This window comes from Notamacropus eugenii, chromosome 7 (assembly GCF_028372415.1).
Source record: "Notamacropus eugenii isolate mMacEug1 chromosome 7, mMacEug1.pri_v2, whole genome shotgun sequence".
Lineage (NCBI taxonomy): Eukaryota > Metazoa > Chordata > Mammalia > Diprotodontia > Macropodidae > Notamacropus > Notamacropus eugenii.
In genome coordinates this window covers 106423022-106445824 of record NC_092878.1, presented here as the reverse complement: position 1 = coordinate 106445824, position 22803 = coordinate 106423022, and the positions used below count along the sequence as shown (strand labels likewise).

The window sequence follows — 22803 nt, the reverse complement described above, 5'->3', positions numbered from 1 at the left end:
AGCATTGTGGACCAGGTATCCGATTGCATATCACAATCAGAAAAAAGGGTTATTCTTCCTTAACTTGAATTTGTCTGCATGAATAGTTAGGCTGAAGTCTCTAGAGTGAATCTGGATATCATTTAGGAAGTGTTATGTTCCAGATTCTGCTACAGTCATCAACAAACGGAAGCATCTGGAGAACCTTGCCATCTACAGGAAATCCCTCCTTCCATTTGCACTCTGGGAATATAATGGACATATTCCACTATATTGGCAAAGACCTTTGGTAAGCAGACATCACTCTGATTTATTCCTCACTTGATAATAATCAAAGAACTGTTGAATGAATTAATTTTTGCAGTTATATCTTCTGAGGAATCCTGAATGATTTTTAGCATATGCGAGACACATGTCTTTCTTTTGAGAAGACAGCCTTAAAGGTGACACCTTACTCTACCAAATCAAATGCTTTCTTTGTAGTCAATAAATAGCAAGCCAACTAAAATTTTGTGCTTTCTTTACCTTTCAGTCCACTGCATGACTGCAAAGATGCAGACTGATATGCATTGGCAAAATGTTGTTTCCTCCTCTGACCTTTGATGCCTGTGTAGATTGCCTTCATAACAAGGCTGCAGAGAATGATCAGTGGTTGTTTATATTTTAATTACCTTTTACTGTCAATAAGATTCAAGTTTTTTCCCCCAGGCTTTTGCAAGATGCTCCCTTCTTTTAGAAATGTTAAGAATCCATCAAAATTATGTTGCTTTCAACATGGATCCTCTCTACTTATGCTTTAACTCTTCCAACTATGCTCCTCATCTTTATTTTCTCTAGGGTGATTTTTACTTCTTCACAAGAGGATGTCACATGGAAGAGATCTTACATTTGTTCTCTTTGGCCCTAGAAGCAAAACTAAGAGTGATGAAATATGATGATCATCTTGTATCTACAATAATGAAAAGAGAATGAATATGATCCCAATAGCACAGCATCACGCACCTCAGCCAACAATTTTTCCCTCCTTTGGCTTCATGTAGTAGGTTGTTCTTATATGCATATTATATATTAGCTTACATTATATTGATGCATTTATGCAACATATCTGTTTATTAGAATGTAATTTCATGCCTGAGTTAATCAAGATGAATTTTCAAAACACTATTAAATAATATACTAACCAATGAGAAAAATAGAAATGTTAGATAAACAGCCAATCCCTGTCTTCATGAATCTTATAGTTTAGAATGTAACATGAGATACAAATTTCTGCCACTTACTTCTGTATAACCTTGGACAGCTCATTTAATCTGAGTCTTAGTTTCCTCATCTCATAAAATGAGATAGCTGAACTAGATGTCTTTAAGTCTCTTATGCATCTATAAATAAGACTGTGCAATGTTGCTTCTTTTTATCTAAATCATCCTAGCTAGAACAGCTGTCAAGTTGGTAATGAGATACTTCAAAATTCAATACTCTCACTGCCTACAATACGAACTTGGAAGCTTGACTTTGCTTTCCAGTAATTACTAAAAATTTCTCTAAATTACAGTTATTTCATCTATGTTTTGAGAAACATAATTGTAAAATAATTTATGAAAAAATTGGTTTTACTAGTCTATAATAAACACTCCCTGGGTTCTCATCTGACCTTCTTTCAAATGACCTTAAAGAAGTCTCATTTTCTTTCCCAATTTCATTATATGTAAATCTGGAATGTTGTTTGTTTTTGTTTTTAATTTTTTATAAATGCTTTTGTAATTAACAAAAATTATTGTATTATTTTTATTATTAATTATTATTATTTTTATTCCTCTCCTCTTATCTTCCATTTCCTTCTACTATCTTCTTGCTTCTCCTCCACTCCCCTCCAAAGTCTGTATGGACCAGTGAGGTGGTGGGTAATGTGCCATTTGTTCAGGTTTGCTGCCAACGACTCAGTGTAGAGAAGACCTAATGCTCCTCTCTTGGTATCCTTGTACCATGGCAGTGGTGGAAAGAAATCCTGGGATCCTTATTTCTCAGAATGGAGAATTGGAGATATGAATGAAGAGAGTCCCTTCTCTATGACCTCTAGGCTCAAAGGGAGAGCCTAGTTCAATGATGGCACACAACTTTGTAGATACTACATGATTAGACGCTAACTGTGAATATGGTGCTTAAGAATTTCTTAACCATTCCCTTATCTGTAGTTCTCATTACGATGCAGTCCTCCATGAAAGGCAGACATATGACCTCATAAGATTTCTTCTGGACTTAAAATGTCACTGCAAACAGCTAAGACAAAAACAGGTGTTCCTGGACAACTCTGCCACCCTTTATTATTTTGTTGTTGGCTTAGCTGAAAGTGGTAAAAGGATAAACCAACTTTAATTATTCAATGGCCTCATATTATTGACTCATGGAATCCAGAATTCAAAGTTAGAGGGTCAAAGTGAATGCAAGATAAGGACAAACAGATTTATTACTACACCAAGATTAAGATTTCAAAAATGTCACCTATCCTTCCATTCAGGCTTTGAAAGGAAAGCAGACTACTTAAAAACTCTGAGAGTTATGTTGCTTTCATCCAGATGTATACTTCTTTCAATGATGCATCTTTTTCTATAATACTCTAAATGGTTTCAAGATATGGTGTTTTAGTGAATTATAAATTTAATATCATTTAATGGAGATGGGAGGCAAGAAAACAAAGTCTAACAGGATGTTGGGCTAATTAGTAGAGCCAAAGTAGGGAAGCAACTGTTCTTCTTACTTTGCTCTCATCAGACAGCATCTGCCATGCTAGATTCACTTCTGAGTGCTGTATTTTAAGACCAATGTTGTAGTGGAAAGAGGCAAAAAGGCGGAGGCCAGAAAGTTAAAGGAACTAGAAACCAAACTGAAGGAAAATCAATTGAAGTGGTTTATAACTGGAAAGGATTTTAGATAACATCCAGGTCAATCTCTTTTTGTATGAACATACTAAGTCTTGGAGGTATGCGGAGACTTGTCCAAGGGTACACAGTAAGTGACCTGCCATGTTAAAAAAATAGAAGAAATGGAAAAAGGTACCTTTTACAATCAAATAAGGGGAAACAATGATAAGAATAAAAATATGTAATTTTGTTTGTAGAAACAAAACCACCGTTGTTGATTTTGTTTGTTTTTTTATGAAAAAAATACTCCAGGGTTTACTATGGGCAAAGTACTTACAGTAGAAGATTTATTCCATAAAAGTGAATTTTAAAATAGAGTACTGATATAGGCCGGCATAAACACATATAGGCCTTTGCAATGATGGATGTCTGCCATGAATTGTCCTGCCGCTCAAAACTGGAACCATTGCCCAATATTCTCAGTTTTCTCTAAACCCAACCCTGAGGAACTAATATGAGGGGGTTCTTTCTCTAATTTGGAAATCAATGGGTTTCACATAAGGAAACACAAATTAGAACAATATGGGGCAACATAGATATTTACAGCTATGTGTTATTAGCAGAAAAATGGTGGAGACAGGGATCATGAGCGAGTTCTGAGGAAGCAGCCATTGGCTTGACAGTCAGTGCAGGCCCATTGTCTCTCTTTGTCATGCACAGAAATCTAACTAGATCTTAAGAAACCAGAACAACTGACAGTGGAACTGAGACATGGTGTTAGCCTGAGGGTCATACAGATAGGCATTGTTCCTTCCTTTCTCTAAGTCTATCCAGAGGTAACATGTGAGCAATATAATTGCTCCTCTCCAAGTGTTTTTGATGATTTAGGGCAGGGATGGGGAACCTATGTCCTTGAGGGCACATGTAGACTTTAGGTCCTTGGATGCAGCCTTTTGACCGAGTCCAAGTTTTACAGAACAAATAATTTTATTGAAGGGATTTGTTCTGTGAAGTTTTGATTCTGTCAAAGGACTATACTCAAGAATCTAGGGGGTCACATGTGACCTTGAGGCCAGAGGTTCCCCACCTCTGGCTTAGGATATGGAGGTCCACCTTCAAAAGTCTTGAGACACTTTCTACAAAGCATTAAGATGAATCCAGGATCGGATAGTTGGGTTATGTCCATATCCTAGAAATAGTGGAATTTTGAGGTCTACTGGATTGGAATGAATCATATGGGCTGCTATAGTTTTATAACAGAAGGGACCCTGCTGCCTGGTGGTTCTCTGGCCAGTGAAGTGGGAAGGAGCAAGGACAGTACAGATGTTCACTTTAATGCTATGGCCATTTGAAGGTTTTATGACTATTTGTGACATGTACCATTTCCCACAGTGGACTCCTTTCTCAATGCCTTTCAACATGGTTGATTCCCTTCTCAGTTGTGTGGTCCATGTCCTCCTCTGTGTCAAAATGGCCAGTGTCAAAACGGATAGAGGAGTGAGCCAGGTCTTCATCTGTGCCAATGATTCTAAGCGTATTGGACAGTTCCAGAGATGCAGAACCTTGGGTATTTCCTGGAGATGAAGCTACATCATTGAATGGCATCAGCAGATGCTCCTCTTCTACATAGACAAAGGACAAATAAATGCAACCTGAATAATATGGCTGAGGGCCCCCATTCATTACCACATCAGGAAAGTTGCTCATTAGCTTTTTCACCAACCTCTTTAAAGGCTTCTAGTTTCTTGTACCACTTAATAGGCAGTTCCCAGACCAACCTTGAAGGGTTGGTAACCATCTCAGGGTGCATACCATGTTCCTGCCCCCACTCCATTCTGCAAGACCTTCAAATACACTGGTGCCTACAGCAGATGTAAACTGTACCAACTCCTTTTGGGCCATAAAGTATGACCACTAACATTTATGACATCAACTTTCATGTCATTCAAGTTGAGTGGAATTTTTCCAACTGCCTGGGCCCCATCTATGTAGAAATATACTTTTCAAGAAGTGCATATCTGCTCATTGTCTTTAATAGGTTGCTGCATTCCAGTAGCATTGTTTACAGTCATAACAGAGATATGGCTTTTGTCTGACTGGATTGCTGACTCCAGTTCCTTCAGATCAAGGATCTCACTCTTCTGCCCTGAGTAGCAAGTAACTAGCTTCTACAAACTGACATGAATCCACCATATATTTAGGCTCTTTGTTTTAATCACCTGCTTTTTCCATAACTTATAGAACCTGACCATCCCCTTAACTGCTAAATTGTTGGATTCAATGGTCCTACTGGTGAAGATCATCCCATTAGAGTCTGCTCCAATCAATGATGCCATTTGTTGGTGTGTGTGTTCCATATCAGCTTTATTTTCTCAGCCATAGGCATGAATCAGGTTCCCATAGTAATTCACTAGGCAAGAGAGTATGACTTCCAATACCCAAGGAACAGAGGGAATAGCTGTTTACATATCCATGTAGAAGTCATAGCACTGTCTCTTCCAGAAGAGGGACCACATCTGAGGAGCCATATCAGTGAGGTGTCTTCTCTAGACCACATATTTGCAATGCCTCAAGAGGATGGATGGGGATCAGAACTTTCATCAATGTTATACACATAGCCTACTACAACATCTCCTTCTCTGTGTTCTGAGGTCAAAAGTAAATATAATTGATTTTGAAGGGGCATAGTTGATAGGAGGAAAAAATTCTTAGCATTAAATATCACTAATTAAAGTCTTATATTCAAGACAATAGAAAACTAATAACACAAATGTTAGATCATGCACTATCCTGAAATACATAAATGGTTAAAAGATATGAATAGTTTTGAAAAGAATTGTAAGCTATTATATTGATAATGCACTTTTGCTTATTGTTAAAGTAATTTTGCTTCTTAATGGGAAAATCTTTCCCATCCATTGATAGATCTATGTGACCTGCTTCAGTCTCAGGGAAGCCTGAATCTCATGAGTGAAGTCACATGGAACAAGAAGGGGTGGAGCAGGAAGAGACGGAACTAGAGCAGAGCTGGAAGGAAATTGATCAGAGCAGTCAGAACTGAGGGAGGGAGAAAGCAGACAAGTAGGCTCCTGAGTGTTTGTTTGTTTGTGGGAAGGTCTGATACTACGTATAGACTTCTTAGTTACTATGATGGATTTCTTTGTTGCTATGATGATTTTGGCTTTCTGGTGCTGGGATTTGGCTTTCTGGTATCTGAATAAATATTTTGATTCTGTCTTCCATGTGAAGAGTCTATTTCATTTTCTAATTCAGAATTGCACTGCCATATTCATGGCTGCAGTAGATGCTGTGAATATCTTGTTGGCACTACAGCTATCCACAAGTAATTTTTTTTTTTTAAAGTACTACAAAACTTCTGTTGTATTGTATTACTAGGGGTCTGCAAGAAGACAAGAAAAATTTTTAAATTCAATTTTATTTTATTTTCAATTCTGAATTCTCTCCCTTCCTCTACCTTTTTCTGTATTATAAAGAGGGCAAAAAATGCAATAGTTATTACATTTTAAATCATGCACAATACATATTTTGTATTGTTCATGATCCAAAAAAGGGAGGGAAGAAAACAAAAAAAAAAGGAAAGAAGGAAGGAAGGAAGGAAGGAAGGAAGGAAGGAAGGAAGGAAGGAAGGAAGGAAGGAAGGAGAGCAAGTAAAATAAGACAAAAATATGCTTCAAGCTACACTGAATCCATTAATTCTCTATTTGGAGGCACATGTCATTTTTCTTCATAAATCATTTGGAATCATGGTGGATCATTGTATTGATCAGAACTATTAAATCTTTCACAGTTAATTATCATTACAATATTGCTCTTGTTATATAGTTCTACTAGTTCTGCTTAACTAACTTTGCATCAGTTCGTATAAGTCTACACAGGCTTTTTTCGGTTTTTTTGTCATCCCCTTCATTATTTCTTACAGCAAAATAGTGTTCCATAGCATTCATATAGCATAACTTGTACAAATATTCCCCAATAGGTGTGAATCCCCTAGATTTCTAGTTCTTGACCTCCACAAAAAGAACTACTATAAATAATTTTTCTCTTTTCCTTTTTGTTTGATATCTTTGGGGTATAGATATAGCATTTCTGGGTGAAAGGGTATTCACATATTCACAGTTTTATAGTATGAGGGACATAGTTCATATCGTTCTCCAGAATGGTTAGGTTTATTCACAACTCCACAAACATTAATAGGTACATGAATATACCTATTTCCCCACATCACCTGCATCCCTATATATTTGACAAATGAGAACTTTTTCAGGGAAATATGCTGCAGATTTTTCCAAGTTACCTGTTTTTTTCTCTTAATTTTGGCTGTATCATTTTTGTTTGTGCAAAACTTTTATTTTTATATACTCAAAATTATCCACTTTACCTCCCATGAATCTTTTTCTCTCTTGTTTAGTCTTGAACACATTCTCTATTTAGTTATAGCTTCTCCAATTTATTTTTCTAAGATATGTCAAGCATTGTACTTTCTCAGCTAATCTGGTCTATCTATCTATATGTACGTATATATGTGTATATATATACACATATATACATATATATGGAAATATTCATTTCATTTAGATTGTCAGTTTTAGTGGCATATAGTTGTGAGACAGGGACATTAATTAGCAGTTTTAAAACTGATTGGGTCCATTCATTCTGGAATGTGATTTTGAACAGTGTGAAAATAGTTACTAAACTATTCCTACCCTTTGACCCAGAGATCTTACTGTTGGGTACATATACCAAAGAATTGAAAGATAGAAGGTCCTATGCAGAGCAAAATATTCACAACAATCTTTTTGTGGGAACAAAAACCTGGAAACAAAGTAAACTCCCATAAACTGGATAATGGCTGAACAAATTGTCAGTTATGAATATGACAAAACATTATTGTTATTTTAAAAAATGAATATGAAAAATACAAAGAAATATGAGAAGATGTAATAAACTAATGGAAAGTGAGTGAAATAGTAAAAGAGAGACAAAACACAGGATGACCACAATAATGAAAATGGAAAGTAAATAGAAGTGAAATTAAATGCTGAACAATTGTAATTACTGATTTTGACCCCAAAGAAGAGGTAAGACATTAGAAACACATTTCCCATCTTTTCTTAGAAAGGTGGTTCAGCTAATCCATAGTGCTGCACATGCTGTCATATGAAGTGATTCTTTGGGTTGTTTTGTTTTGGGAGCACAAAGGAAGACTCACTGAGTGGAAGGGGAAAAGAAAATATATATATATATATATTGTGTTTTCATCCTTCGTTGCCAAAGAAGACCATGCCATAAGAGAAATGATGATATGACTTGCACTTGACTTTGTTTTGAGTGAGGGAGGGCTGTACAGGTCACCAGCCTCACTTCTCCTCCAGAGCCATCTGAATCCAGTGACCAGATATTCATCAGGATGACTGGAGATGACCCAAGATGAGGCAATTGGGGTTAAGTGACTTGCCCAAGGTCACACAGCTAGTGAGTGTCAAGTGTCTGAAGTGAGATTTGAACTCAGGTCCTCCTGACTCCTGCACTGGTGCTCTATCTACTGTACTACCTAGCTGCCCCATGCTACATTGAAGCTCTAGCAGAAAGCAGTATAGTATATTGGTGAGCATAGCAAGCAACTTCCACAATCCAAAATCTGACTACAGTTGTCAGAAATGACTCTTCACTGAAAAGAGAGATGGAGATGTTTCTATCTTTCTATATAACTGCTCTTGGGTAAATGAAGCAATGTGAAACAAAGCATATTGGCAGTAGGCAGCTGTGTTTGTCCTTTGTTCTCAAGGAAGACCGTGACATCAAGATAATGACATGACTTGCAGTTGGTTTTGATTTAAGTGAGGAAGGCTGAGCAGTAGGTGGTACACTGGGGTAAGAGCAATGGACTTGGAGATAGGAAAACTTGAGTTCAAATTCTACTTCATACCCTTACTAGCACTATGCCCTGGGCAAGTTACTTGACCTCTATCTGTCTCAATTGTTCATCTTTCATTTTGAAGAGGACCAGTGACATCACAGGGTGATGTCTTGACTTGTTCATGAATAGGGTTTTAGTGAGGCAGAGTTTCACTTTCTTCCAGTCATCAAAGTCTTTGCTACAGCACAAAAGTTAAGATGAATGGCAACTGGCCTAGGATCCAGTGGATGACCTTGACATCTTTGTTGTCTGACCAAGCTCTAAGAGTTCCACAGTGCCTGCTTCAGCCATCTTCATGGTTCGCTTGTTCTGCCAGTGGAAGTCTTCACATGCTTGGGGCAGACCTCCCTCTAACTCACCGCTGGGTTTGAGCTCTGTTGCTTAACTTCAACCTGGTTTATCCCATCTGCTGAGATGGTTTTACCAGGGTGTGGCCACTGCAGGTACTATACTTTCTTGGAGTCATAGTGAGAGCTGAGTGAGAAATGAACACCTAAGGTGGATGAGCAGCCCTGAAAACGGCTCCTCAATCCCTCACATCTGAAGTAAGCTAGTCCTTTCTATACACTCAACACACCATTCAGTTCACTCATTTATAAAATGAGAATAATAAGAGTTGTTGTAAGGAATGAAGAAGAAAATATTATTATTATTATTATCTTTATAAATTAACATGTTTAAATTTTTCAGTTTTATATTTATTTTAGAAATAAAGGAGACAGGCCCAAATCTACAACTTCATTGATAAAAGGAAATTACCTTTATAAATATAGATTAGCTCCTGCTCTGTATTTCATAACCTTAGGGAGCTGTCTGAAGCACTGAGTTTTTACGTGACTTGCCCAGGGTCACACAGTCCCTATGTGCCAAAGGTAGGATGAGAACTCAATTCTTCCTGACCCAAAAACTTCATCCACTATGCCGTGTTTCCTCATTTTAATGTGTTTTTTAAGTTGATATCCTTTATTTTACATCACATTCATGTCCAAATATATCCTGAACAAAAGGATGACAGGAAAGGCACTGGATTTGGAATCAGAGGACCTGGGTTGGAACCCTGGGTCTACCACTTATTAACTTTCAGAATCCTGGACAAGTCACAACCTTTCTGGTCCCCAGTCGACTCATGTAGGAAATTAAGTGATTAAACTAGATGGCTTCTGAGGTCCCTTACAGCTCTACAAATCTATAATTAAATTATCTTCTCAATTAACAGCAATTGATCACCATCGGCAAATGGAGCACATAGCAACTCCTGTCTATTGTTGATAACCAAAACTTGTGCATCCCCTGAATAAAAGACTATTCATTCTCTTTGACGAGGCAGCTATTATCCAGCAAATGGCAAATAACACAAATGAGATCGTCAAAAATGAAAGCCATTGCCCAAGTTTACACAGAAAACAAGCCATTATAGAAGAATTCAGAACACTCTAAGCAACCTAACAAGGTTACAATAGCAACACCTTATCCATGTCTGATCCACTAACATGAATTTGTTTGATAATAAGTAACTTATTCTTAAGGAGAGAGCCCCAAATTCAATTTATATCTCATAATCCAAGTAAATAAGAAAAAGCTGACAGATCTCCCTCCATAAATCCCAACAATTTCATGTTCCCTTTGGACATATTGGGGGAAAGCAGAGAAGAAAATGAGGTTTTGCCCCACTGATAGGCTACATAAGCAGAAAGTTTGCTTTGTGCAGTATTCTCAGAGAGCACTTTTTCAAAGAGATAGGTATGACATAGAATAATTAAAGCTTATTTTTTAAAAGTAAAAAGGTAGAAATGGGAAAAATAATGAATGTAAATTAATAAAATATAAACTAAAAATTGGCACCTAGGCACCAGAACTATATGATACCTGCCTTAATGATATTTTAGTTTAAACAGGGAAAGAAGAGCCATCTGTGGATGTCTGTATTTATTTATCTACAAGGGATAACTGATGCTTTTCATTCTCGAATTACTTGTAACATTTATTTATTAGTGACTGTGCTTGTGGGAGCTGGGAGGGATAAAGCTCTTGTACCTGCATATTTGGAGACTGAACTTGTTAAACTATAATAGTTACCGGTAGGACAAGCTAAGGATATCTGTCACCACCAGTTATTGAAGCTGAGTTAGAACTGGGGGCTTGAGGGTCTTACATTTTTCTCTTTATTCATGCTCTAAAAGACCTCACAATGTAAGTGAAGTAACAATAAATGCCCTGTCCAGAGAAGACTTCACCTAGCCACAAGGTAGCCTATACTGAAGGAATGCTCTGGAGTCATTCTACTGGGGAATGGAAATTTGAAAGGGTGGGAACCCTTGCAGAAGAAATTTTTGCTAATCCAGTCCCATGTGACATATAGTTGATGAAGTGTTCTGTTGAATTAAAAAGCAGGACTGAAACTGGGCCCCTGGAAGTTCAGGTCTCCTACTGGAATGAAAAAGACACTTAGGTTATTTAATAGTTAAAAGAGGGTTAACTTTCCCATAACACAGAATGGTTACTCAACCCTTGTTGATTTAGAGCTCAGCTCAGACAGACATACTACCTCCCTCCTTGCCCCAGCTCCAAACAGAAACACATCTAGTCCATGGGATGACTCTCACAGCCTCAGGATAGTCACCAAGCTGAAAAGATACAGACTCATTGTGAATGGACCTTTTAATGTCTTTAAGAATCTAACCGTGACTAAGAAGCCACATCAATGTGGTCTGAGGCCAAATGGCATTAGCTCCCTGGGTCATTCAAGTCTTGGGAACAGTTTCTTTGCTTTTTAGGAAAAGAACTAGACTTACCTACTTGGAGGGCAGGTAGGGGGAAAGGTGGAATTCTGGTCAGGACTGACCCAATCAGCCTCCTTTTTTGTTCCTCTGACCTCTGACCCTCTGATCCTCTCCCTCTCTATAGGCTCCCTCTCTCTTTACAAACAAGTATAAAAACTTTTCCATTTATCTTACTACCAACTCAAAGTTATCATTGTATTTCTCTGCTCTCTACTGCCAAACTTCCAGCAAAAGAAGTATTCATTCATTATTGATTCAATCAGAGAAAATCTGACAAAAAATGTCTTCAAAGAAAAACAGGGATTCTGAGAGGTACAGATGAGGAAGGATCAAATAAGATAACATGTACAAGGCTTTTCAGACCTTAAAATGCTAGATCAAGGCTAGTTATTATAAATATCATCAATACCATTGTTAGTATTACTATTACATCACAGGCATAGCAGATAGCTTTGTGAATTCACAGAGGCAAAAGTGGAGAGCTAAGAATCTCATTTTGTCCTCTCCTACTTCCATGGTTTCCTTATGCACTCACCTCCATTTATTGAGACCTTCCTTCGAGGAAAAACTCATGTCCTATCCACATCATAATGCCTTTCATGATTGCCCAAGGAAGAAGTGGGATAGTTACCATCCCAAATTTATATGACTCACTATTACCACTCCTGGGCACTTAATCATAACTCATTTTATGTTATAATTATTTGTACCTCACACCTACTACTGGATTATTTAGATGAGGTGTATCTAGAAGAGGGTCTTCATTGTAAGGAGGAGTAAATCAATCATCTATGGGAATCAATTATATGAATTTGGGATGTTTAGCCTAGAGAAGAGATGGTGGACCCCCACCTTCTCTCGTGTGGAAGAGGGACTGAATTTATCTTACTTATCACTGCCAGAGTAAAAATAGAAATAACTTTGTGGAATTTATAGATAAATACAAGGGAAATATTCATTATTATTAGAGAAGTCCAAAATTTAAATGGGGTACCTTAAGAGGGGGTGATTTTCCCATTCCTGGAATTATTCAAATAGAGGCTAGATGTCCACTTGCCAGGAATGTTCTACACAAACTTCCTGCTCAAGTAGGGGTTAGATTAGATGATGTCTGAAATTCCAAATCTTGAATTCTATATGCCCTTGAGGACGAGGACTGTATTGTCTTACATCATTGTGATCCCAACAACGCCTAGCACAGTGCCAAGCATATCATAGATGATTAATACATGCTTGTTTAATTGAATTAGACAAGCAATAGGGAATCAAATAACTTTTTATTCCTTTTTTTGTCTTCATTTCTTCCTCTTTATTAATGGATGTTGCTTTTTTGTTAATCACAACATCAGAAAGAACATTCTTTAAAACAGTTTAACAAAGTCATTTTTAGTACTGTGATATGTTTGGGGCCTTAAAGTGATAAATCATTTCAATGCTGGAAGTTGATATCAAATGGACCTCAAAGTCATCCGTTGCTTGTATTCCATGTTTACCTTCTATGTACTTTGCATTTCCTCAAATAGGACCATAATGCCAGAGCATAGAGAAGTTCCTCTTTTGTTCATTCAAACAAGGACTCTTTGGATATCTCTTTCTACCATATCGTTTACCTATCATTTGTTATATCCAGTTGCTGGAAAACAATGTACTTAATAGGTTTGTCTGGATAAAGTATGACTGTGTGTGTATATATGAGTGGTATCTTTGGAAAAAACTCCTGAAGCACTCCACCTTTTGACACTATTTACTTATGAGTGAAGACTAATTAATGGTCTTTTATATGCTGTTAACCTCTGGAAGTGTTTTCTTGGTGCATGGAGGGTCTCTCTCTTCTGTTAGGAATTGATTTTGGATATAGTGCTGCTTCCTCTTAACTTATGATACCATATGAAGGAAAGAGACCACACAAAAAATTAAAAAAAAGAATAGAATAGAAAGATGACATGAAATACAGAGATGAGCTAGAGAGAATAGGCTGGTATAAGGACCTGGAGTGCATAGACTGAATAAAATCTGTAGATTTTACATCAAAGAAAAGAAATAGTGGCCTTATCCAATGATGGACAATATTGTATCATGAAAAAAAAAGAGATGACAGCTATCAAGTGAAATAAAGCAAATCTCCTAGTCCACAAATAATTGAAGAATAAATAATAAAAAGAATAAGAAGAAAAGATGTGTACAGATGGAGAAAAGGGGAAAGAAAGGACACCACTTTTAGGCTAGTAAATTTTATTGTATTTTCCTGGCAATCATCCCAGAGGCCTTCTAGAAGAAGAAGAATTCCACAGAGCTCTTGCTGTGGGGGCTGAGATCTTCCTGCCACTAATATTTCTTTTCAATCTATAATGTATTTAATAGAGAAGAATTCCTTTTCATTACATACTACCTCTGGAGACAATGTTTTCAAACTATTTAATATCTGTATAGAAGAGAAAGCAGAGTGCCATGGGATAGCATGTTAAATGGAGACACAAGAAGGGTCTTGTGTTAGTCTCGAGAGAGTCTCCTGAAATGACTGGATGCCCATGAACTGCTGAAGAAAGTGGTGACTGATTGCACAGATACGTATGCCAAGGTATCTAAGAAAGTCAAATAGAGAAATGGGGGTTTACATTGAGAAAGTCCTCTGCATGGTGGTAAGAAAGAGGGGATGGGGATGGTGAGTGGAGGGAGTACAGAGAGTACAGAGAGATCAGTTGAGATAGTAAGAACAAATGTAGCTTGAATGCCCACAGTATTTAGTCATAGGATATTTCACTCTTCTCAAGTCAACAATAAACAACATTTTAATAAGTGCCTTCAATATGTCAGACAGAGAGAGGATACAAAAAAATGTGAAAACAAAAGAAAACCAATAAAACAGTGCCTTCTATCAAAGATCTTATAGTCTAATAGACGAAAAAACAAATATATGCCTATAAGATAAGACATTGATATAGATTTTAGTCCAAGATAATGTAAAAAATCTGAGAGGGAAAACTCGAGCATTAAGTGCAATAAGGAAAGGCTTCTTGCAGATGGTGGGATTTTAGATGGGACCTGAAGGAAGCCAGGAGATGAAGATGAGGAAGGAGAAGATACTATGCTTGAGTGACAGGTGACCACATCAAGTCTGCCCCGACACTTGTTTTCTAGAGAATCATGCCACCAAACTTGGCAAAGTAGATGATAGCAAAGCCTGAAGTCATTTATAATTCAAATTCATGTACTAAGTGTTTGTTTTGTTCCAGTCACTGTGATAGGCCCTAGTGATCTGTAGTACCAATGCGATATGCGGTCGCCCCTACAGTGGCCATGAATATGCTAGCACAATTCTGAATCACAAAATACAACAGACTCTCCACATGAAAGACAGAACCAAATCATTTATCCAGATGCCAGAAAGCCAAATCCTAACACCTATAAGCCAAATCCTTCATAGCAACAAGGGTATTGTGTTCTTCCTTTGTTTTCAAAGAAGACCATGACATCAGAGAAATGATGACATGACTTGCATCTGACTTTGATTTGAGTAAGGGATGACTATGCAAGGTCACCAGCCTCACTTTCTCGTCCTGAGCCATCTGGATCCAGTGAGCAGATATTCATCAGGATGACTGGTGATGGCCCAGAATGCAATGGGACACCTTGGCCTTTTCAGGTACTCACTTAGAAGGAGGTAACACCCATTGAATAAACAGACCTCCTTAAGAAATTGTCAGGAATTGGCCCTTTTAATGAGCAAAAGAAAGAAAAAAAGATAACTAAATCACACTGGGAGAGAAAGAGAAACTGTTACTAGTGATAATCACTAAGCTAGCCACTAAGTGGAGCTTGGGCAAGGACCTAATTGTTGTCTAATCTGTGGCCTTCAGAGTGCACTAAGTTTAAGATTTTGGGAATGACAAGGAAGGAAACCCATCATAGTAACCAAGAAATCTGTACACATTATCAGGCCTTCGCACAAACAAACACTCACCATCTAAGCTGCCTACTTCTTCTGTCTTTCCCAACTCTGACTAGTCTAACCAACTTTCTCTCAGCTCTACTCCAGCTCTGCTGCTTCATATTCTACCCTTTCAGCAAGCTCCTCCCACCACAGGCTTCCTGTGATTCAAACTCATGTGACTTAGGCTTTCCTGTGACGTAAGCAAGTTACGTTGGCCTATTAATGGATGGGAAAGATCTTCCCATTCCATTAAAAATACATGAATTCCATTAAAAATACATTAACAACACATGATCCAAATACAAAAATGAAATAGAATCCCTGTCCTTGAGGAGCTTATGTTCACTGAAGTTACTCCTGACTTTCCATTCCTAGAGAAGGAGCTTGGGGCAAGAACATCAGACAAAAAAAGGCATAATCTGAGGCAGAGTGTATGAGGGAGGTGTGGCATTGTGTGTGCATACACAATCAATTGCACTATCATTCCAAATGAAGCTTTTGATTAAATATTACACTGTGCTCCACAATCATAGACTTACAGCATCCCATCTTTAGGGCTAAAAGGAATTTCAGAGATCATTGAATTTAACCTCATCATTTTAGAAATTAGGAAACGAGTCAAAGAGAAGTGACTTGTCCCAGATGCTAAATGAAAGAGCTCCTTTTTGAAATCAGGTCCTCTCGTTCTAAATGAAACACCAAGAATCATTCTCCTATGCCATGGCTAACTTTAAATTCCTTCCCATAGGAAAATAATAGTCAGACACTCCAAGATTTTAGTCTATTTCCTAATATCTCTATGGCAGAGATGTTGAATGATTTATTTAACCCAAGTTCCTTTCAAAATTGTTCTTGGAAACATCCTGCCACCAGAAGAGAAAAGACAGAGAAGCATTCAAGACATTAGCTTTCCTTGTAAAGTCTATGTAAGTTCTATGATGGTCACACTTTGGGATGAAGCAATAAAGGACAGAGTAGAGTGAGCATTTGGAGCACATTTGACTCCACAAAAGTTTGATATACAATCAAACTGTCAACATTAGGTTTCCTAGCACCTAATGACACATCAACACTGAATCCCTTCTAGGAATGGAATTTTCCCATCGGTGAAAGCATGTGCCCAATTGGTTTTGTGCCATCAGCCAACTATTTTGAGCCAACAAAATATAGCTTGCAAAAGCTCGATATTGTTGCTTGACTGGCCTGAAGATTTCACTGGTCAGATACCCTCAGCTGGGCTTTTTAAGCATCAAATTTGTGAGCTAACTACTAGAAAAACTGCTACTCACCAAAATGTCTAATATTAGGGTTCAAAGAATTCTGCCTGTCAAGACCCCATGACCTAAAACATAGGCACACCTTAGAAAATGGAGAAAGAGCTTACAATATCTTGTCAAGCTATCATAGACTTTGTGATACAGAGTAATCTTTGGCTAACCCTTTAATGTATTCTGCGGTTAAGATTCCAAGTATGTTACAGCACAAGAGAACACACACCACAGAGCGGAATGAAAACAGGGACAAAGATGGAAAGTCGCCAAGAAGAGATATCACCTGGCACTTCAGCTCCTTCTGACAAAATCAGCTTTATAGCTATTGTATAAAATCGGAGGCATTGAGGTCACTTGGCCAAAAGGATAAAGTGCTATAAGACTTGAATTCTAATTCTGCCTCAGACACTTAGACAAATTCATTTAACATCTCTTTCCCTCTCTGTCTCTGTCTCTCTCTGTCTCTGTCTCTGTCTCTCTCTGTCTGTCTCTCTGTCTCTCTGTCTCTCTCTGTCTCTCTCTGTCTCTCTCTCTCTCTCTCTCTCTGTCTCTCTCTCTCTCTCTCTCTCTCTCTCTCTCTCTCTCTCTCTCTCTCTCTCCCCCCCCCCCTCAGTTTTCTCCTCATAGAGCTGTTATGAACGAAAATCAGTGTGGTAATATACATAACACATCATGAAAAGCTTAAAGTACCACATAAGGAATGGCTATTACTAACACCACATTTGAAGAATTCCAACACAGATGCCTAGGTTCTCTATGCTGTTGGAAAGCCACAAAAAAGATAGTGCATACACAGTTAATTGCTCCCACAGTTACATTCTGTTGCCTTCCTTATTGTGCTAACAGCCACCAGCTACTCCAGAGGCACATGTACCTGATACAATTCAGATTCATTTATTGGGTTAATTATATGTCAGTCACTGTGCTAGACCCTGGAGAGAAAAATAAAACAATCCTTGTCCTCAAGAAACTTACATTCACTGAACTTACTCCTAATTTTCCATTCCTAGAAAAAGGTCCCGAGAGGTAGCATGGGACAAAAAGGCATAATTTGGACCAGAGTGTAAGAACAAGATGTTATAAGAGTTGTTGGGGTTATTTTGTGTTTTTTTTTGTTATTGATGTTCAAATCAGTACAACCCTTTCCAGAAGCAATGTGACCAGAGGACTATGAAAAAAGTACCAAGAATTCAAGGTAGAAAAGATTAGAAAAGTGTGGCAGAAAGAGCAGTTTAGTCATGCAAATGAACCTACTCGTCCTAGAAGTTAACAATAATGTCTATAGATTAATCTCCCTTCTTGAGATTCTTTAATAAGTAATTCTGCCTTTTATCATAGATAATTTTTTTAATGTAATAATCAGGGGTTCTTAACTTCTGTGCATCGCGGCCCATTTTGGCAGTCTAGTAAAGCCTATGGATCCCCTTTAGAATAATGTTTTAAATCAGATCTGTATAACATATGGCCCTTGCCAGACAAAGGATTTCTGGCTGCCCATGAAAAACGTAGAGTTGCCATTGCACACTCTCCTGTTTGTCACAAGACCCATGGCAGCCAATTATTATTAGTCTGTCTCTAGTCTAACGTGTCTGCCCAGAAGTTTACAAGTTGTGCAGGTCTGGTTTAAAAGTATAAAATAAAATATATTAAATTACAAAGGAAACCAATTACATTAAACAGAGTTAGGTTTTTGTTTTTTTTTAAGTTCCCAAAACACTGGCTAAGAATCCCTGGAGAACTAGTTGGAAAGAACCTTTAAGGTTATATAATTACCTTATATAGAACCTTAAACATCTCTTCCAACCCTGATGTAGGGATGAAGTTGATACTGATCCGCAATGAATGGACTTACCTTGTTAGGACAGTTGATGAAATCCCAAAATGTAAGGGACTACTTAACAAAATAAATAAAAATGTGATAAAGTAATGGTAATGTTACATTTTAAAACTAAATCGATATGTGTCCTGCAGCAGTCCTTATGCATGTATTAATGACTCTGTGTCTATTTAAGTCTGACAGCACTTATCTAGAATATTCCCCTGATATACCAGTTGATTAACCTTATCAAGAAAAAGGATGCTGCTCATCAAAATCAATTCTTGATGAAGCAATTCTGGTCCTTGAGGAAGCGATTCTGGTCCTTGAGGATGTAAGCTTGCTTTCCTATGTGTTTCTATAGGTTCTCCAACCATTCTTTTGAGGATATTATTCAAAATTTCACAAAAAATTGAAATGAAGCTCACTGGTCTGCAAGTTGAAGCCTCTACACTGAATAAAAAAAAAAAATCCAGGACATTGGCATTAAAGTTTCATCCATTGTATTTGTAGTTCCAGTTGCCTAGCACATGATACGTGTTTAATAAATGTTGATTGATTGATTGTTTGCCCTTATCTAATCTTTGTGAGTCTTTCTTATTCTCTGCAGCCATTACTTTTTTATTTTTTGTTTTAAGTTACAGTGAAGCAGTTTTATTAATAACTTTTTAACTGAAGCACTATTGTGGTTGTAATATTTTTTTTCCAATTATTAGCAGTTTTTTCTGGAGATCAGTTATCTTAGAACTTCAGCATTCACTCAACAATCTCATCCACCATTTATTCCAGTTTCTTGTTGACTTGAACTCATCTTAGGCACCTAGGTGCTTTTATAATCTCTCTACTTGTGTCAGTTACTAACCTCCTGTTAATCATGCCTGTTATGTTCTTTCTTGGCCAAAAACCATCCTCCTTGGCAGAGAAAAATAGAAGCAAAATTGGAGTTGAACAAGTATATTTTCTCTTTGTTATCCTTTAACCTCATCCCACATACCCATGGCAACAATCTGATCCCTTATTCAAACCTCTCCTTTCCTCCATTATAACTTATAAGTGTTTTTATAAACCTTAGCCATCCTTGCTAGCCTTAACTCATTCTGATTTTTAGCATTATTCTTATAAGATCAAGCCCCACTTTTGTGTTCATCTTCCACATTAAATGCCCTTGCTTTCATCTTCTGCACATGTACTTCCAACCCACTCATCTTGAGGATAAAGATACTGAGACTCCAAGAAGCTATGTTACTTGCTTTCATCCATTCATGCATTTAATTACTCAAGGTCAAAGATTCTGGCGAAAGGAGAACCTTTGCCATATTGATTCCCATAGACAGGTTCACATTTACACAGAACTTAGCCAGAATGAGCTAGCAAATTAAGTTGATCCCATCAGTGATTTGTGTTAGAGGATGAAAGGAGTTGAACTGTTTGTTGCCTTATTTATTCTGGGTTTTACAATATACCAACCATCCTACTGCTCTAGAGAACAATTAGGCATTTACCCAGTGGACTGTTGGAGAAACTATACTTTTTATGCTCTGGCTTTTTATCCTGTGACATCAAGGAGGAGGATGACCTGTTACCTCAGAACAATCTATCTGGTGCTATGGCCTCTCAGGAATGTGCTTGATCTGTTTTGAAACGGCAATTCCACTCATTTAATAGTTAAAACAATATTTCCTTTTATCATCAAAAGGCATTAATTAAGTCTGCAAGTGAATAGATCGCTGTGGTAGATGGAATTCCTTTATGCATAGGCTTTTAAAATATCTTTAAATTACATTGCTATACAACTTCTTTTTTTAAGACAGACAATAACATGAATGTTTTCCTTTCAAAATAAAATAAACTTAATTTAGAAAAAGAATGAAGGAACAGAAAGAAATATAAATTATTACTACAACAAAGGTTCCAATTAATTAAAATAAATTCAAATATGAATAAAAATGAAGATCTATTTAAATATAATAAACACATCACACATAAGTAAGCAGAACTCTGAAAATACATGTAATAATAAAACGACTGCCACAATGGAAATGAAAGAAACAAACATTAAAAAGAAGATCTATGCTTTGCAGCTATCATGACCAATGCTGACCCCTTCACAGGAAGATGAATAGATGCATCTCCCCCTGTTTTGGCAGAGAGGTGGGGAAGAAAGGGTTTCAGATGATGTTCGTACCACCTGTGGTTGTTGGTGGTTCCATTTGTTTTGTGTAACGTTTTTTTTCTTTAAAAGGTAAAGTTAACTTAAAAAGTGGAAATTTCATTATGCAGAAATGACTACTAGGAAAACAAAAACAAGCAAAGGAAGGAAGGAAGGAAGGAAAGGAGGAAGGAAGGAAGGAAGGAAGGAAGGAAGGAAGGAAGGAAGGAAGGAAGGAGGGAAGGAAGGAAGGAAGGAGGGATGGAAAGAGGGATGGAAGGAAGGAAGGAGGGAAGGAAGGAAGGAAGGAAGGAGGGAGGGAAGGAAGGAAGGAGGGAAGGAAGGAAGGAGGAAGGAAGGAGGGAAGGAAGGAGGGATGGAAAGAAGGAAGGAGGGAAGGAGGGAAGGAGGGAAGGAAGGAAGGAAGGAGGGATGGAAGGAGGGATGGAAGGAGGGAAGGAGGGAAGGAAGGAAGGAAGGAGGGAAGGAAGGAAGGAAGGAGGGATGGAAGGAGGAGGGAAGGAGGGAAGGAAGGAAGGAAGGAGGGATGGAAGGAAGGAAGGAGGGAAGGAGGGAAGGAAGGAAGGAAGGAGGGATGGAAGGAGGAGGGAAGGAGGGAAGAAAGGAAGGAGGGATGGAAGGAGGGATGGAAGGAAGGAAGGAGGGAAGGAAGGAAAGAAGGAGGGATGGAAGGAAGGAAGGAGGGAAGGAGGGAAAGAGGGAAGGAAGGAAGGAGGGAAGGAGGGAAGGAGGGAAGGAAGGAAGGAAGGAGGGAAGGAAGAAAGGAAGGAGGGAAGGAAGGAAGGAAGGAGGGATGGAAGGAGGGATGGAAGGAAGGAAGGAAGGAGGGAAGGAAGGAGGGAAGGAAGGAAGGAAGGAGGGAAGGAAGGAAGGAGGGAAGGAAGGAAGGAAGGAAGGAAGGAAGGAAGGAAGGAAGGAGGGAAGGAAGGAAGGAAGGAGGGAAGGAAGGAAGGAGGGAAGGAAGGAGGGAAGGAAGGAAGGAGGGAAGGAAGGAAGGAGGGAAGGAGGAAGGAAGGAAGGAGGGATGGAAGGAGGGATGGAAGGAAGGAAGGAGGGAAGGAAGGAAAGAAGGAGGGATGGAAGAAGGAATGGAAGGAAGGAGGGAAGGAGGGAAGGAAGGAAGGAAGGAAGGAAGGAAGGAAGGAAGGAAGGAAGGAAGGAAGGAAGGAAGGAAGGAAAGAAGGAAAGAAGGAAAGAAGGGAAGGTGGGAAGTAGGGTAGAGGAAAGTATCAGGCAGGTAGGAAAAGGATAAGATTTTGTAAGGTCAAAAGTTTGGGTGGCCTATTGTAATGTGTAATGTGTAATTTTATCTGACCTTTTGCCTGGCAACTTTACTGAACAAACAGACAAAAAACAGAAAAAGAGATCTGCAAGGGACTTCTGAGGTCATCGAAGACAGCCTCATTTCACAGAAGATGAAACTGAGACTCAGAGTTGTAAAGTGACTTGCCTGAAGTCACACATATGGTAATAACAGTGACGTCAATTAGATGAAGGTCCTTCAGCTCCAGGCCCAGCACCCTATCCACTACACCATGATGCTTCGGCACTTATCTTTCACTATTATTCAACCAGATGGTTTAAAAAAAAAATAAGATAACCTATAAGTGGCAATTTATTTTTTCAAACCAGGCAACCTTTTTTAGAAAATAATCTTGGTCCTAACTCATTTTGTAGAGGTAGAATTCTACTGTATTTCATATATGTAAGGTAACTGTTGAATGCTACATTGTATCCGGGTACTGGTTTTGTTTTTGTGTTTTGTTTCATTGTGGGAAATAAATCACTATCGTTTGCCATGAAGAGGGAGAGAACAGCAAATAACATCAACAGATATTATAAAAATTTCATATTAAATGTTAGTTTCCACATCTGCCCCTACCAAACCTTTTATTAGCAATTAAAAAGCAGAATTCGCCTCTCTGATTTTTTCCTCTTCTTTCTCTACGTACCCTTGGTGTGAAGGCCAAGGGAGGAAAGAAAAACCAATGGGCCCCTTAATCCCTACACTGGATAATCCATTCCATAGTGATGGAGAGTTGGACTAATTTCCACTTTTC

The 22803-nt window shown here is 38.1% G+C and overlaps 1 pseudogene; it reads right to left on the bottom strand.

Annotated features, from left to right (window-relative positions):
• Positions 1–4175: 4175 nt before the first annotated feature.
• LOC140514727 (cysteine desulfurase pseudogene) lies at positions 4176–5438 on the bottom strand (annotated as a pseudogene).
• Between the last annotated feature and the right edge of the window lie 17365 nt (positions 5439–22803).